General features: G+C 39.1%; 1 pseudogene; it reads right to left on the bottom strand.

Moving 5' to 3' along the window:
* Nucleotides 1-4,619: 4,619 nt before the first annotated feature.
* LOC102484585 (ferritin heavy chain pseudogene) lies at nt 4,620-5,168 on the bottom strand (annotated as a pseudogene).
* Between the last annotated feature and the right edge of the window lie 6,822 nt (nt 5,169-11,990).

Genomic DNA, 11,990 nt, shown 5'->3' with positions numbered 1-11,990 from the left:
CTCTGTCTCTCTCTTTCTGGCGAGTGCACATGCCCTATAGCAAAAACCTCTCCAAAAAGCATTACTTAATTTTATTAGTTATTATTATTATTAATAATTTGCTGTAGAACATGCACAGTTACCAGAGAGAGACTGAGAGAGAGAGGGAAAAATGAGAAAGCAAGCCACCAGGTCTGGGACTTGAAGTGTAGTCAGCCATGTGGGAGTCCAGTGCCTTAACCACTATGCTACCTGCTGGCCCTGCCATATGGTTTTTTTTTTTTTTAAAGAACAACTTATTAATTCAATTTAATTAATTAATTAATTTTTAATTTTTGCTACAGGACATGTGTGTGAGAAAGAGAGAAAGAAAGTGAGAAAGCAGGCCACCAGGTCTGGGACTTGAACTGGCCATGTGGGATTCCAACACCTTAATTACCACACCACCTGCTGGCACCCCCAAAATGGTTTTTTTACAGTTTATTTATTTATTTCTTCTACCACCGAGAGAGAAACAATGAGACAACACCTTCACAGGGTCCTGACACTGCAATCTACCCCCAAACTTAAGCCCACTCTGGATCATGGGCAAACATGCATCTGGCATTCCCAGGGAGGTCTCCAAACTTGAACTTGTAACTTTCACATTTGGGATTGCCTTGAGAGTGTCATTCTATTGCTGTGCTGCCATTTGGCCCCCTTCTTTGTGAATTTTAAGATCAGTTTATCAATTTCTACAAAAAAGACACTTGTTTTTTTTTTTTTTTCTTTGACACAGGATTTTTATGCTGATCATATTTAATCTGTCCTTTGTTTTCAGTGTAATAGTCTTTTTTTGTTGTTGGTTTGTTTCTTTTGTTTTTGTTTTTGCCGGATAGTGTGTGTGCTTGCCAGAGGGAGAGAAAAAGTGAGACAGAGTATCCTCCAATGAGACATGGTCATACTGCAGTCCTGTTTCTTCCATTTTTCTATTCTGTCAGGATTTGGGGCACAAAATGCACCCAGCAGGTGTCTCAAGACTTTGGGGCTGGGATTTGAATTGCAGTCGGTCATGTCTATGTGGGGTCTGGCTTCCTATGCACTGCACTTAACTGCTGTGCCACTGGGCTGGTCCTCGGTGGTCAGGTCTTGCACTTACTTAAATTTGTTCTCCTATTTTTCCTAGGTGATTTTATTCTATTTGATGTGATTCTACATGGAACTATTTTTAAAATTTCTTGTCTTATTGTCTAGTACAAGACACTATATGGTTGATTCTTGGATGTCTTTTAACTTCATCATTTAATGTTTATCTATTCCAATTTTCTGCCTCAAGCCTTCTCCCCAAACTTAGTGAAGAAGAACAAATTCTTTTATTTATTTATTTATTTTATGTGTTTGCTATAGGATGTGTGTACTTGCTGGAGAGACAGAGAGGGAGGGAGGGTGTGTGAATGTGAGAGAAATCACCTCCCAGTGAGGATACAAACGCCACAATACCTTCTCCTCCATTTCCTTCTCGGAATTTTGGGTGTGCGTGCACACATGCCTGTCATGATTTTCAAGCTTCTGGGTCCAGGACTCAACTTCAGATTTGACTATGTAGGTTCCAGCTGTCTTAACCTCCATGAAACCCGCCAGCTCAAAGAAGAATGGTTTTGAAAGCTTCTAAGTATAGACTTAGATGCACACCTAGATTCATATGTCTATGCTCTCCTCTTACTAGTTGTATGAGCTTTGACAAGTCTTAACTATTAGGCATCTCAGTGTTGTCATATGTATAATGGGACAGAAATATTCATCCCAAAGAATTGTTAAATAAAAGAGGATGTAGGTATTTAGAACAATGCCTTGCATGTGGTAGGGATTTGATATTTGTTTATCTTCTTTTGCTGATTAACTCCAGTTAAAAGCAAGCCAAAAATCAAAAAGCAAATAAAACCAAAAACAGTCAAAACCAAGATAAATAAAACACTCCAAAACCACAGGAAAAAAAAACCCACAAAGAAAAGAACCACAAACAAAACCCTCAAACCACTTCCTGTTCCCAGCTGTTTTCTATGACCTAAGAAATGCCTGTATGTGCTGGAAGGAACCGTGAAAGAAGGCAGGCTCACACCCATGGTTGTATTGTAAAAGCCTGGTAAAAAACCAGGCTGCTGTGTAGAATATTTGACAATGTAATTTTAAGTATTATTAAAAATAATAAAAGTCTGATTTGAAGCTGCTCATTTTCACCCCATAGTTCTTATTTATGTGCTGTTCTTTCACTACTTGGAGGCAATATTTTTTCATTAAATGTAATGGGTATAATTCTTGCTTCCTTTGAATTATTTCTATTTTAAAAAACTTTGTTAGAGAGAAAAGCTGATATTTGAAATTAAACTTAGTATTAATTTTATTTTTATCTTGATGTCTTTTCAATAGCTGTGGTGATTTGTTATTTGATACCTAGCATATACCATGTTCATAGAATGTAGATTCACTGTGAACCAAAGAAAAGAATTGTTTACTGTGTAAATATTATTTTAGCAATTAAAGTTTACCTCCAAAGTCATGACTACAAGTATATTTGTGATCCAGAGCCCACAAATTGATAACCCACATTTATATAAAAATTTCCTTATTTTGGGACCAGCAGGTTGCATGGTTCTTAAGGTGCTGGGGTTGACCATGGTTTGGGTCTCAGACCTTGCTTTCTCACTTTCTCTCTGTCTGTCTGTCTTTCTCTGGCCAAGTTAAAAATAAATGAATGAATAGATAAAGTTAAATAAAAAAAATTCCTTATTTAAATTAAAGCTAATCTTTATTTTAAAAACGTTTTATTACTGGGTGAGCAGGTGGCACAGTGGTAAGGCTCTGAACTCCCACATAGCTGATCACCATCCTGGACCTGGCAGGACCCCCCCCCCCCGGGGGGACCAGCAGTTGGTATAATGGCTATGTCGCTGGACTCCCATGTAGTCAACCGTGGTTTGAGTCCCGGACCCGATGGCTTAAACTCACACCAGGCGCGTGTGCATGTGTGCCCAAGATCCCAGGAGGAGAATGGAGGAGAAGGGATTGCGGCGAGGCCATCTCCCCTGGGGGGAGATTTCTTGCTTTCTGTCTCTCTGCCTCTCTCTCTTTCTGGCGAGCGCACGTGCCCTATAGCAAAACAAAACAAAACAACAACAACAACAGCAAAAACACAAAAAACCAAAAACCTCTCCAAAAAAAAAGATAAAAAAAAAATGTCACTGTGGGCATGTGTGTATGCATGCCCAGAATCCCAGGAGGAGAATGGAGAAGGGATTGTGGCATGGCCTTCCCCTCTTGGGGGATGACTTCTCACTTTTCCTCTGTCTCTCTCTCTGGTGAGCATACACGACCTGAAAAAGAAAAATTATCACATAAACTATGCATTATATAAAATTTTTAAATGTGACACAAGTGACAAAACCCTAGTGCCCAGTGATTACTACTATAAATACCTTAGTACATATCCTTCTGCAGCTCATTGTATATCTTTATATCAATGTTTGTGCACGTACGAAGTAGGTATTTTAACTAAAGTAAGGTCAGACTATACAAAATATCTTTATTTATATTCAAAGTCAACTTTAATAGGTTTTTTATACACAATAAAATTTACCAATTTTAAGTGTAAAGTTCTATGAGTTCTGACAAATATAGACAGTTGTATAATGACACCTCAGTCAATACAAGTAACAGAAAGTTGTTCGGGTTTATTATTCAGTACTACCTCACTGTATATATTTACTGCAGCTTGCTATTCATTCACCGGTTGGTGGACATTTGGGTTGTTTCCAGGTTTTGGTGATTATGACTAGAGATGCTGTGAACATTCACATACAAGTCTTGTGTGTTTCATGTTTCTTTTATGCAAGGTGTTAAGTATTTAAGCAAGATTGCTGGCTTGTATTGTAAACATCTAGGCAGTGGGGGCCAGCAAGTGGCGTTGGCGGGTAAGGTGCTGACCTCTCCGCAGTTCCAGGCCTTGACCTGGTGGCTTGCTTTCTCACTTTCTCTCTTGTGCACATGCTGTATAACAAATTAAAATAAATAAATAAATAAAAATTAAATAAAGAAACAAAGACACTGTTTTGAAACTTTTTTCTTTTAGTCAGTGATCTCCCCATTTTTCATTAAGTAAATTTTCTTATTAAATGCCCAGACAATATTCAAATTTTCCCAATCGACCCTAAATTTTTCTCTCTCTCTTTTTTTTTTTTTGAGAGGTTTTTGCTATGGGGCGCATGCTCTCTCCAGAAAGAGACAGAGAGATAGAAAGCGAGAAACCACCTCCCAAAGGGGATGGCCACACTGCAATCCTTTCTCCATTTGCCTCTTGAGATCTTGGGCATGCACGTACATGTGCCCGGTGTGAGTTTGAGCCACTGAGTCCAAGAATCGAACCGTGGTTGACTACGTGGGAGTCCAGTGACATAGCCATTATGCCAACTGCTGGTCCCAAAATTTTCATTTTTAAAAGGGGGGCAGTACCAGATTTCTTTATTTGAAGAAATGGTACAAATTAAAGAACTTAAGTGGATGTTTTGGTACAACTTACAGGATACATGGAAGAAACCCTAGCATGCATGCACTGCCTTGGTGAGCAGGGAAGTCTTCCTGTGTCTCTGAGGGAGTTAGCCTCAGGCTTAGCTCTCCTTGTCGTTGTCTCCCAGGGTGTGCTTGTCAAACAGATATTCTGCCAGGCCAGATTCAGATTCAGGGGTTCCCATCTTGCACGAGTTAGTTACATGATCACCCAGTTCTTTGATTGATTTTACCTGCTCGTTCAGGTGGTGCATTTCAGTGAACTCATATAAATGGGGGTCGCTTTTGTCAGGGGCCAGTTTGTGTTCAGTTGTCACTGATTCATGTTTTTTTCCAAGTGTAACACACACACCATTGCATTCAGCTGGTCGGGTCATGACGGTCTGGTTTCTTGATACCCTAAAGGAAGATGTGGATACCTTATTGATTCTGCAGCTTCATCAGCTTCTCAGCCTGTTCCCTTTCCTCATGAGATTGGTGGAGAAAGTATTAGGCCAAGTCCTAAAAAGCCATGTCATCCCAGTCAAAGTAGTAAGACATGAGCAGGCAGACGTAGGAGACGTAGAGCGCCAGGTTGCTCCTGCAGTTGATGGCAGCCTCCGGGTCCTGGTGTAGTTCTGACATATCTGCAAGGGGGATGCAGTCATCATTGGGGGTGGCGAGGTGGAGGAGAGGCAGCGGTGATGGCAGCTGTGTGGCGCTGGCGCGGTCTGAGGGCGCTGTGAGGAGGTGGCCAAAGACTGGCTGTGGATGGTGTTCCAGGATAGGGAAGAGCGCCCAGTTCCATTCAAGCACAGTTGAAGCAGGAAACTATGCATCCCTAAAATTTTCTTTAAGGTATTGTGTGTATCTATACCTGTATCTTTTCCAGGAGCAGTTTGAGTTCCAGATCCTGGTGTTAAAACAAACAAACAAACAAACAAACAAAAAACAAACAAAACCCCTAAAAAACCCAGGTGTATGCATGCGGGCCCCAAATCCAAAATCCACGAGGAGAATGGAAGAGAAGGGAATGTGGTGTGGTGATCTCCCTTGGGGAGTGCATTTTCACTTTCCCTCTCTCTTCCTCTCTGTCTCTGCATCTTTCTAGCAATCGTATATACCCTCTGGCACATTAAAAAAAAAAAAAAAAAGGGGTTCCAAAATTGCCATGCCATGGTGTTGTTTCAACTTACTATGGATCTCATTTCGAAAATGGTAGGACAGATTTTATATCAATATTCTTTGACTTACAGAATTGTGTAAAGAGTATTACTTTGTTAAAGATGACAGTTACTAAGATTATTGTCTTCTAGTGTCAGTCATCATCAAAAGAAAATCATATTAACATTGATACTTAGATTTTGCCAAACCATACATATAGAAAAATGGTTAGTGCTTTTATTTATTTATTTATTTATTTATTTATTTATTTAGTTTTTTTGCCAGAGGGTGTGCATGCTCAGCAGAAAGAGACAGACAGTGAGAGGGAAAATGAGAAATCACCCTCTAGGGTAGATGGCCATGCTGCAGTCCCTTCTCCTCCATTCTTCTCCTGGGATCTTGGGCACACTTGCACATGCACCTGGTATGATTTTCCAGCTACCAGGTCCAGGACTCAAACTGTGGTCAGCCATGTGGAAATCTAGCACCTTAGCCACCATGCCACTTTCTAACCCCTAGTACTTATTTTTAGAAGATGATAGATAAGAAAAAAAAGTGTCTGAAGATGAGGAGGGAAAGGAAATACTGCAATAGATGAAATGAAAAATACATAATGCTAGCCAGTGGCATGGTGGTTAAGGTGGCTGGATCCCATGTGGCCAATTGCATGACCTGGTGGCATGAACAACATGCTAAATGGGTGTGTGTTTTTGGCTAAAATCCCAAGAGGTATATGGAAGAGATGGGATTGTGGCACAGCCATCTTCCAAGGGGTGCTTTCTCACTTCCCCCTCCTTTCTCTTTTCTCTGCTTCTCTCCAGCAAGTGCATGTGCCCTATAATGAGTTTTTTAAAAAAGGGAAAAGGCATATTGGACATGGGAGGAGAGAAGGTGATGATAAGGTGATAATTATAGTACAGATTCTAATATTAATATTAAAATATTACTGGAATCCCTGTTTCTCTCTGTCTCTCTTTCTCTCTTAAATTTGCCAAAGGGTACATTCATTCTTTGGAGAGAGAGAAAGTAAAAAACACCCTTATGGGGAATGGTCACATGGCAGTCCCTTCTCCACTTCTCTCTCCTTTCAGGATTTTGGGAATGCACACATGGCTGGCATGTTTCTTAATCTGGTCTGGGAAGGAGTTGGCCATGTGGGATTCAGTTGCCTTAACTACTATGCCACAGGCTAGCCTTACTGGAATTTCTTTGTGACTGAGCCACTTATCTTTCTTTTGTGATTGGGCTGTGCAGGCTCAAGTAAAATGAATGAGTTCAGATATTTGGGACTGACGGGAATTTGCTTGATTCTTTTGTGTTTAGGTATCGAACTAGGTTGCTTAAGGAACGTAGTTTCAAAATGAGAATAAGTCTAACCTTAATGTCCCATATTCATAGACCAGAAGATCTTAATATTACAGATTTACAGATTAAACACAAAGTTCCACTTGACTTTCTTGCAGAAATTAAAGAAGCTGTTGCCAAAATCTTTATTGAAATTCAGGGTACCCAGAACAACAAAGATAATCTTGAAAAAGAAGAACAAAGTTGGAGGACTAAGACTTCCCAATTTAAAATCAGACTTAAAACTTTAGTAATCAGGACAGTGTAGTACTGACAGAAGGATAACACAGGTCATTGAAATGGTGGTCAAGAAATAAATCCCTATAGCTATGTCAGTTGATTTTTTTTTTTGGAGAGGTTTTTGCTATAGGGCTCATGTGCTCTCCAGAAAGACACAGAGAGACAGAAAGCGAGAAATCACCCCCCCAGAGGGGATGGCCACACCACAATCCCTTCTCCTCCATTCTCCTCCTGGGATCTTGGGCACGCACGCACACGTACCTGGCATAAGTTTAAGCCACCGGGTCCAGGACTCGAACCACAGTTGACTACATGGGAGTCCAGCAACATAGTCATTATGCCAACTGCTGGTCTAGATTTTTTTTTGTTCTTTAAGAGAGATTTTTGTTAAAGGGTGTATGCACCCGCTGGAGAGACAGAGACAAAGAGACAGAAAGGAAGGAATCACCCACCATGTCTCAATTTGTTCTCCTCCATTCTCCTCTCAGGATTTTGGGGATGCACATACACATGTCTGGTGTGAGTTTTAAGCCAGGTTTGAGACTCTAACTGTGGTTGCCTATGTGGGAGTCCAGCAACATAACCATTATGCTATCTGCTGGTCAGTTGATTCTTAATGGTGTAAGGACCATTCAGTGTGCAAAATGATGTTTGTTTTTTATTTTTCAACAAACAGTGCTGGACAGCTGGATATCCATATGGAAAAGATGAATTTAGATCTTTATCTTACATTGTACACAAAATGAACTCAAAACAGATCAAAAACCTAAATGTAAAAGTGAAAACAATAAAACTCTTGGAAGAAAACGCTAGAGTAAATTTTTGTGACCTTGGATTACATTGTCATTTATTAGATAACAACACCAAAAACACAAACAGCAAAAGAAAAAAGATAAATTGGACTCCATCAAAATAAAGCTTTTGTGTGTTAAAGGATACCATTATGAAAGTGAAAAGAAAACCCACGTAATGGAAGAAAATATTTGCAAATTTGTATCTCTGATAAGAGATTTGTATCTGGGATATAAAAAGAACTGTTATAATTCAGTGAAATGTATGAATTTAAAAATGGACACAAGATCCGAATAGACACTTCTCAGAGAAGATACAGAAATAAACAATAAGTGGGACTAACAGATGGCATGTGGTTATGTCACTGGATTCCCACATGGTCGGCCACAGTTCCAGTCCTGGACCTGGTGGCTTGAAACTCATGCCAGCTGTGTGTGCATGCACGCCCAAGATTCCCAGAGGAGAATGAAAGAATGAAAGGGAGAATGAAAGGGATTGCCGTATGGCTATCTCCTCTGAGGGGTGATTTCTCACTTTCCCTCTCAGTGTATCTCTCTCTCTCTCTCTCAGGATGGCAGAAACCTCTAAAAAAAAATAACCAATAAGCACATGAAAAGTTATGCAACTTCATCAGGGAAATCAGTAGTCATCAGGGACATGCAAATAAAAACTGCAGTAAGAGAGACCAGCAGTTGGTGTAATGGCTATGTCGCAGGACTCCCATGTAGTTGACTGTAGTCTGAGTCCCAGACCCAGTGGCTTAAACTCACGCCGGGCGCGTGTGTGTGTGCGTGCATGCCCAAGATCCCTAGAGGAGAAGGGATTGCGGCGTGGCCATCCTCCCTGGGGTGGGGGTGGAGGGGGGTGAATTCTCACTTTCTCTTTCTCTCTCTGTCTTTCTGGTGAGCACACATGCCCTATAGCAAAAATCTCTCTAAATAACCAGCTAACAAACAAATAAAAACAACAACAACAAACCTGCAATAAGATACCATTTCATTTCTACTTCAGTGGCTAAAGCAAAAAAATACAGATAATAATAAGTGTTGGTGTATAGAAACTGGAGCCCTCATGCATTGCTGGAATGTAAAATGGTGTAGCTATTTTGCAAAACAATTTGGCAGTTCTTCAAAATGTTAAAAACAGAGTTATATGGCCTAGGAATTCTACTAGGTATACCCCAGAGAAATGAAAACAATTGTTCACACAAAAACTCATGTGTGCACGTTAATAGCCACTTTTTGGCTATTATTATTATTTTTAATAGGCAAAAACTGAACCACCCCACAAGTGCATCAACTAACCCATGGATGAACAAAATGTAGCATATCCATACAATGAAATATTAATCTGCTATTAAATAGGAAAAAGTACTTACATATGATACAACATGAATGAACTTTGAGAACATTCCGAGTGAAAGCAACCAACCATAAAAGATCACATATCATATGATTCTATTTATGTGAAATAATTCAGCATAGACCAGTCCATAAAGACAAAAAGTGAATGAGTATTTGCCAGGCATCTTAAAGTATAAGAATAATTATATTTCTACCTGCTAATCTGGTTACAATTCCTCTTAAAAAAGGATTTAAAAACCTAATTTAAAAGTCTGGGGAATTAAGGGAAAGAAGAAAAACATTTAAGGAATACAAAAATGAAAAATATCTGTTCATGATAACTTGTATGGATAATATCTTTAACTAGACTAATGTACAGTGTATTCATGCTTGGAAAATTCATTTTACAAGCTATAATGATATACAGTGATTGAATGTATAAAAAAATTCTCAAAACGGCTTTGAATTCACAAGTAGACATTTGAAACATAACAGAGTACACAAAATCATAGAGACAGAAAGTATAATGGTGATTGCCAGGAGGTTGAGGAGCAGAGAATGGGAAGTTATTGTTTAAAGGATATGGAGTTTCAGTTTTACCAGAAGAAAAGGGTTATGGAGATTACTCTTCTACTTGAGAGTAACTTATTTTTAGTTGATGTTAGAAGAGTTAGAATTAATTCATGCATTTACTAGTTAATTTTTTTTCAAAGGTGCTTCATTTCCCTCTATTGTTACAGCATTTTGATTAATTTTACAGAGCTGTGAAAATGAATGTGTATTAATTTGGTTAAAGTTTGTTGGAAAGTTTTGTTTATGTAGTATTTTAGTACTTTTTATACATAGTGACTTTAGATGCAGTAGTATTTTTTTTTTAAGAGAGATTTTTGCTATAGGGTACATGCACTCTCCAGAGAGACACAGAGACAGAGAGATAGAAAGTGAGAAATCACCCCCTGGGGGGATGGTCATGCTATAGTCCCTTCTCCTCCATTCTCCTCTCGGGATTTTGGGTATGTATGCACACACACCTGGTGTGAGTTTTAAGCCACTGGGTCTGGAACTTGAACCGTAGTCGACAACATGGGAGATCAGTGACACTAAAAACAAATATGTGTTTGACAATACTGCAAGAAAGTGGGACCAGCAAATGATGTGGTGGTTGGGGCACTGGATTTCCACATGGCCAATGAGGTTTGAGTTTTGGACGTGGCAGCTTGCTTTCTCACTTTCCCTCTCTGGTGAAATTAAATAATAATAAATAAATATAAGTAAAAAATAGTTCTTTTAAAAAATATTATTTATGTAATTCCATTTATTATTTTTTAATTTGACCAGAGACAGACATACAGAGAAAGAAAGGGAAAGCAAGAAAGCAAATCACCAGGTCCAGCCTCGAACCACGGTCAGCCATGTGAGAGTCTTATGTCTTGATCTGTTTGCCAAGCCTTTAGCTGGGATTATGGGTGCTGTGAGCCATCTGACTTCCAGCATTCTAATCCTCGACGCTATGGACTGAGCCTGGCTTATTTTAAATCCTATATTCACAACACCAGCATATTTTTCTCTTTTTAAATAAGAATTATTTTATTTAACTTTATTTACTTATTTATTTTAATTTGACCAGAGAGGGACAGAGTGTGAAAGAGAGAGAAAGAGAGAGAGAGAAAGTGAGAAAGCAAGCTGCCAGATCTGGGACTCGAACCACAGTCGGCCATGTGGGAGTCCAGTGCCCTTAACCAACATGCCACCTGTCGGCCTCATATTTCTGAACTTCAATAAACTGAAGTAATGATTTATAACATAAATTTTTGTCCATGTATAAACATGAATTGATTTACTTCTGATTTCCAAGATTGTAGTGAAGGCGATATTGTGTTCTTGGAAAAGACATGATGCATTTTTGCATGGAAAAACAAAAAATACGTCATGACATTTCCTACAGCCCAAGAGTTTTATTTTTCAGTGTGAAATATTATTTTATTGTCTTTATTCTGTCAATATTTTCTATAATGATTAGAGCACCAGACATATGTTGAAAGTTAGGTATTCCTAGCAGAGTCTGGAAAAATCCCTCCATGTGTGAAAATTTGATTTTTGTATACATAAAAATCAAAATATAAAATTAAAAAAGCTTGTGAGCAAGGGGCCAGCCTGTAGCCTGGTACTTAATGGCACTGGATTTCACATGACCGACCTGTAGTTTGAGTCCCAGACCTAGTAGCTTGAAATACATGCCAGGTGTATGTGCACGTGTGTCTAAAATCCTGAAAGGAAGGGGAAATGAAGGAGAAGGGATTGTGGCATGACCATCCCCATGGGAGGGAGGTGCATTTTCCCACTCTTTCTCTGTTTTTCTGTCTCTCTAGTGAGCATGTGTGTGCTCTGGAAAATAAAAAAAATACATATTAAAAAAAAAAAGCATGTACGCAAGTTGTGCTTAAAAGACTTGCATTTCAAACACTGCTTTAAAGTTAGAGAGTTGTATCTCATGGCATTGTGGCATATCTTGTGGCCAGAAGCATGAGCTCTATAATCTGATCGCCTGGATTTAATCTAAGCCTCTCCGTAACTGTGTGAGTTTAGGTGAGGTATTTATTTTTTCTTTAC

This window comes from Tupaia chinensis, unplaced genomic scaffold, assembly GCF_000334495.1.
Source record: "Tupaia chinensis unplaced genomic scaffold, TupChi_1.0 Scaffold000226_1, whole genome shotgun sequence".
NCBI classification, from domain to species: domain Eukaryota; kingdom Metazoa; phylum Chordata; class Mammalia; order Scandentia; family Tupaiidae; genus Tupaia; species Tupaia belangeri.
This window is presented reverse-complemented; position numbering and strand designations above follow the sequence as displayed.